Here is a 7095-nt window from a genome sequence, read left to right on the forward strand (position 1 = left end):
ATTAAGGAGATTTAATTTTTTTAAGTGTTTTAAAACATATATGCGGGTTGGGTATACACAGACCCTCGTATACACACGTTTAGCTCAAGAGTGAGATTTGGAGTTATAAAAAGGTTGTATATCTTCATCTTGTTGGATAATATAAAATGAAGGATGAGTTGTTTCTCTCTAGACGTAGCCCAAATTGGGTGAACCACATATATCTATGTCTCTTGTTTTTTGTATTTCTATATCTGTGTTTCCACAGTATTTTGTGCATTTCATTGCTTTGTAAATCAATTTCTAACACGTATATGTGACAAAATTCATTCATATAAGCCTTATTATTTTGAATGCACAAAAATGACCCCAATTTTTAGTCTACTGTATTGATTTTATTAGAAGGAAATATCTAAATCAAGGCTTTTCCCAATACCTAGAAAGAAGTCAACTAAAGATGTCCCTTATTCATCCTATTGTTCAATCCATTTAAGTTAGCCAATATTTCAAGTCCAGGAATATATCCATCTGTTATACAGGAAAATGACCTCCTCATCAACTAAGAGGAGAAGAACAAGATGACTGAAAGCGTGACCAAGTTCATAGGCCCATTTGTCAAGCTAACGATGTCTAGGAACTAGCAACTTACTTTATAAAGATGCCTAGCAAAGAATCAGGTGTGTTAGTGCCTAGGGTAACTCTGTTTGTTACCTCGGGAAGGGCGTTAGTCAACCTAAATGAGTTTCTATGGGTCAAGGGAACAAGTTGACCAATAAATATCTCGATATTCACTCCTATGTTAGCTCACAAAAGAAGGGAAACATCAAAACTCGACCTATTTGGAGGGATTACTATTCCTAATGGAGTCTACAAATGGGAAAGAGCACAAAAGCATGGAAACATCTCCCCTTTTGCCTAATGGAACTCATGAAGGATTTGGCAATCTTTATCCTCACATGCTATATATGCAAGGCTAGGGCCATTGTGGATGAGGTCGAAACATTTGAAAGGATTACCTATTTGACTACCGAGACTAGTCTCTGACTAAGGCATTAGAAGAGGTTAAGAAGGGAGAGAGAGAGAGGAGTTGGAGGAGTAAGGGAAGGATAATACAACCGACGGTTGTAATTACCCTTTTCTACATCAATATAGAACTACAATTGTGTTGTCCACTCCGCGACGTTGGTAGTGTAATTTGTTTACATATTTATGCAATGTCATTATTATGAGTGGCTTAGATACATGTAATTAGATATCTTTATATGTTAATGCATTGTTTGTCAAAGTTATATGTTGTAATATTACGCTTGTCTTATCTATGTGCAGGTTTTGATCTGGAGCTAGCTAATGGGTCTTTCACCTCACTACATTGCGCTCTTCTCATTTGTTTAACATAGATATGCATGCATCTCTATGCCAACTGTAGCTAATCTGATAGTCTGCCAAGGATCCTGGGAAGATCCTTGAGGGTTTCTACATCAACAAACACCCGTGCATTAATCCTTATAGAAGAATTAGTAACTCTACTAGGGACTACACTTAGTTCCTAGTTTTCTACTAGAAATTTCCCAGATCTCTCTTTCTTCCAGGCCTTCCTGTACTTATTCATCCCCTTTCAGACCACTCAGGACCATATAACACCGTTCTCTTAGTGCTCAGCCCTAAATCTGATCCCGACAGCCTTCCTTTTAAGCCTTTTTCCTCATTAACGTTGTCTGCTAGTGTAAACATTTCTTTATAAAGCATTATGGCCTCACACATAGTGTGTTAGTGTAGCCACTAACTCTTTGTACCCTCTATTATAAAGTGTTAGCCAACCATTTCTTGATAAACATACTACTATGTGACCTCATGAGTTGAGAAATCTGCTTGAAGACTGATCAAGGATCTGCAGTTGTGCTTGTTTGATTGATCTGTCTCCTGAACATTTTTTTTTAGAGAAATAGCTTTACTCCTTAAATTTTTTTTCATAAAAGAAAAATATAATTTTTTTGCTATTTTTTGTTTAGTTTGTTAGATCTACATTTATTTGGTTTCAAAAGTTGTTAGTGAGAATTATAGTTCTATCGGTTGCGCTTGTGTTTTACTAAACTGCATGCATGGTATATATATTGGCATATAAACGACTCTTGCTTTGTAGAAGCAACTTGTTCATCGAAAATGAAATTTAAAATCAATATTTTTGCAGGATTTGAGTCAGAGTCCCACATAACTTCATACGTCAACAGTACCCCCACCGAAGACTCTAATGAAGTACATTTAAAATTTACCTAATAAAATCAATCAGCAACTCTTTTTTTAGTAAACACACATTAGGTTAGGCTAGGATCTTGGGTTAGGAAGTGGTGAGTTAACTGCCCAAGATCATACATCGAAACTAGTGTCATTAACGAGGGAAATCCTTCTTCACTCATACTATCCGAGACCACTCCAGTAAAATCAGAGCTAAATACGAGGCAAAATCATATTATAAATGAAGGTAGCCCACTGTCGCTTATATCTCCTTTGGGTATTCTGTGTATCGGGGATCCCTTTGGGGATATTGGAGCTGATTCGGGGACTCAAGTATCCTGTCCACACAACATATTTTCTACGACTATGTCCCCCTTGGTAGTGTCCATGATTTGAGGTAACCATAGTGGCCATACTTTTAGGGATGAACACAAGGTGACTGGGGTGGGCTACCCTGGTACCTAACACAAATGAACATACTCTGTCTTCTGTTTATGGGAAGGTGTTCGTCTTCACGAGAGTACCTGGCCCCTTAATCTGAGGTTTGGGGCGAAGCTCAAGAGTAATTGTAATTGTACATTTGGCCAGTTCTCTCTTTTATCCATTTTGATACAGGGTTTCATCTCCAGAAAATGCTAGTTATCAGGCAGGGTCATACCCTCTGCTTATTGATTGATTTCTTTAGTGTATTTTTTTAATTTTTAGGTGTTAGATTATTATCACGAGACTTTAATAAATATCACTATAAAATCTATCGGTCACCATGGCTACATCCATCCCTCGTCATCAATCTAGATGGTTGTTAGGTCTTCCCCCACTCATTGTAGAGGATCCACTGAGCCCCAGTGAATCGGATTACTCGTCTTCAGGAAATCAGTCTCCAAGATCTAACACTAAATCATTTTGGACATCCCATGATTCAAGCTTACTGGAAGATTTATTTACTGAAGGTTCCATTCCTCTATATAATCCTCCGATAACGAATCTATTAGGACCACTCTTGATTCTGGTTGCATTTGTACCTCCTATGTCTTATATTGGACCTACACCTATCATCCCATCGATGACTAATGGGTTGTAGTATTTTGTGGACACTTTTGGTCCATCACCACCTCCCCAATCGATAGTCAGTACCACACCTCTAATGGAAAATCCTGTTATCCCACCTGTCTTGGGTCCAAACCCTATCATGACACCCAACGCAAGTGGAACCCAATGCATGCCATTTTCCACCCCTTTTGTGTCAGCTCCTAAACCATCGACAAGTGCTACATATAGCGCTCCTTACAACGCTGCATATAGCACAATTAGCACGGGTCCCTTAAACAACCCCTTTGGTTGGGATCCATTGTTTAGTTCCAACCCCCAGGTTCAAATGCCTGGGGGAACTATTCCCAATATGCACATACCGGTTGGGAACGTTACAACTCCCCCTCCATTTATAGGACAACAAGGACAGTCATTGATTGACATGAATCCTCCTTATGTTAGTCAAGGACTGATAGTTAATTACGTGGTGAGTGGGATCCCTCAACAAGGTCCCTCTCAATCCATATGGGCACCCCACTCTCAACCTCAAATGAGTCAAGGGGGCATTCCTTATCCTGGGAGCACTTACATCCCCCAGTCTAACAATCCCTATGGACAACCATAATACATGACTATACACCAAGGAAATTACTATTCCACACATCCTGTGTATAATATTGGGAACAACAAGATGGGAGGACCGCAAGGATCCTCAAGTCAGTTGTCATCGCCTTGGTCCGATTCAAGGGCATGAAACACCTTGCCTTTTTTGGCAATGCTTGATATCCCTAGCTTATACAAAATCACCAATGACCCCATCTATCACAACTTACTTTGGCCTCCAATCCCACACAAAATTCCCATAAACATCCCGAAGTTCGAAGGGAAACAAGGGTAGGTTCCGAGTACGCACATCACCACCTATCATTTATGGTGTGTTTCTAACTCCATGGTCGATGATAGTATCCGGTTACGACTCTTTCCTCACACCCTTACTGGCAATGTAGCCAAGTGATACATTGAGTTACCATGCGCATCAGTCAATACCTTTGGAGCTTTAGCAATGGAATTCTTAAAGCACCTTTAACTACCCATCCACTATGAAACTAGGATGGAACTCCTTGCTTCTTTACGTCAGGTACCGCCACCCACATCTCTAATCACATCCATGAATGAGACATAGGCAGAGGCTAGTCAAATCTCCCCTCCCAAACCATCTATTAGCGAATTAGTTCTGCAAATCTCTTCTCTCTCAAATTGCTAAAGACGTCGCCTTAGGTGGTGCAGTCACAAAAGACCAATCCATTCGTCATGCCCAGCACTTAGATTTAATATATTCGTAGTCTGGCACTTTATACGACATCATTCCCAATGCCCCTAGAAACTCCAATGCTCCTGCTACTCAGCAACCTGGTGCACATGCCGATGGTATTATTGGCACTACCTTCGAGGCTGCTATAAAACAACTTAGCGGTCACATTTCCCAATTGTTAGTTAACCCCACTACCAAATCGACTTCTCTTCTACCGTCATGATAAAATTTGTGTAGTCTACACAAAAACCTGATGGTAAGAACAAGAATAATAAGAAAAAGACCACTCCTTCTGAAGAGTAGTCAACCAAGCAGTACAACCCAAAGTAGAAAGTTGTTGCACCTCCTGAAAATTGAAAGGACAAACCTACCAAATTCCCTTGCAAAATATGTGTGGAAGACCATATGACACATCGTTTTCTACGTCTCCATGAATTCATAGATTTCCTTGCTCAAAAGGACACTGGTTGGAACCCTGTAGTCCTAAGCAACCCTTTCCCTACTCAGTAGCAGCAACATCTTATTATAAACGAACCCCAACCCCCGCAAGGGGGCAACAGAGGTTCGCATCATCCTTCAGTTGGTGAAGAACCATCTACCGTTTACACCTTTATATCTTCAAACAAGAGCCAAAACTTATGGAGCTCCAGTCACTAATGTTGAGGAAGCCTCCTCGAGTCAAAACCCACCATCGCCTAACAATCTTCATATCGAAAGGCTAGTTGTTGATCTTGTGATTCGCCCCCCCAAAAAGGGCACTTCGTTGCACAACATATAATACATCTGTACGTGCTACCCAGAACTACAGCATTGTAGAATATTTGGCACAAGCACCATTAGCTATGTTGGCACTCGAAGTATTACAAACCTGTCCAGCACAAAGGAAAGCTCTGCTTTTGGCAATTGGTGGGGTCGACCCTCAGGATTCCATGCTTGCAATTTTCAACATGGACAAATGTAAACCTCCCCTTTCACACCAGCTTGCATTTCAAGTGCAAATATTTTCAAAAGAGTGAGGAATACATATAACTGTCATTGAAGAAGGTGCCTCAACCTGCATCAAGTCGGCTTCATGTTGGCTCACTTTTTGTTCTCCAACCCTATCACCACCGTTGAATTCCCTTAAAAGATTTTGACAGCCACACTTTCATCCTAAAAGGTTACCTAGCTAGATACCCCATCACTATGAGTGGGAAAATGGTAATGGTGGACATCAAAGTCGTAGATAGAAATCTCGACTATAATCTATTGTTGGGTCGCATTTCGACTTATTCCATGACCGCCATTATGTCTATTATCTTTCGTATCATCCTATTTCCCTTAGATGGAAAGATAGTCACAGTGGAATAACTGTCCTTTTGCACCCTAGATTATTCCCCATTACCTAGCAGCTCTATACCATTAGTGGGTCATGTACTTGACTCTTACATCAGTATCAGTACCAGTCTATTGAAGGATTCTTCCCTGATGGGTTTTTTTCCTCTCCCGCCAGCCACGATTCCATAGACAGTCTCTATGGTTTCATCCATTCCTCATAAACTGACTGAACCTTGTATCCTCCTAGCCCCTTGAGACATTGACACTTACGGAGAACAAATGCCACTATCACTAGCTGAATTGGCCTACCAATCCATTCAATCTGCATCTGAATCTCCAGTCACTTTGGTCACAACCAACAATACCGCCTCCTCTTCCATAAATTCTCCTTCTAATGATCTCCTCAATCAAGTCCTACCTTCGAACAAAGATATTTGAGAGATCATGTGTTTAGAAGAGCAACCTTGGAAGGACTCTCACCATTGTGTTTCAATATCTGATTCGGACACGATGCCTATTCAAATCCTGTCATTTGACGCACCCGAAATCATTCCCTCACCTTATACGACTATCCAAACTTTGGACTCGGAAGGGAACATGGGAAATCTAGCAAAGACATTTCTCATCGATATTTTAGTCAAGACAGGCATCGTGGAAAACATCCAGGTCGGAGTTGATTGCACTCCTGAGGAAATTGCAAGTTTCACCTGCCTTTTTAAGGAATTTCGTAATGTATTTGCTTGGTCTTACGAAGAAATTCCTGGCATATATCCATCTATTCTCTAGCATGAAATCAAGGTATATGACATTTTCAATCCCAAAGAGATAGCCCACGATCCTCTCCCGGAAGAAGCTATATATCTGATCGACTTTACTGACCCTTGGTATAGTGACATTCTTGTCTAGCTCCAAGTGCAATTTGCCCTGAACTATCATCAGGTGATTGTCATAGCATCCGCCACTAAGCGCATAACTATTTAGTGCTAAATGATATTTTATATCACCATGGCTCTGATACAGTTCTTCGATGTTGCCTCACTCTTAAAGAGGAAAAACACGTTTTAAATGACTGCCATGCTGGGGCATCTGGTGCTCATCTTTCTGGCATATCTACAGCTCATAAAATTTTATGCGTAGGCTACTACTGGCCAACTTTGTCCAAAGATTGTATCAAGGCTATTCGGCAATGCCACCCTTGTCAAGCTTTTACAAAGAAAATGTGTGCT

Source organism: Pinus tabuliformis, chromosome 5_2 (genome assembly GCF_031772625.1).
Source record: "Pinus tabuliformis cultivar Carrire ecotype Pingquan chromosome 5_2, CPIR1, whole genome shotgun sequence".
Lineage (NCBI taxonomy): Eukaryota > Viridiplantae > Streptophyta > Pinopsida > Pinales > Pinaceae > Pinus > Pinus tabuliformis.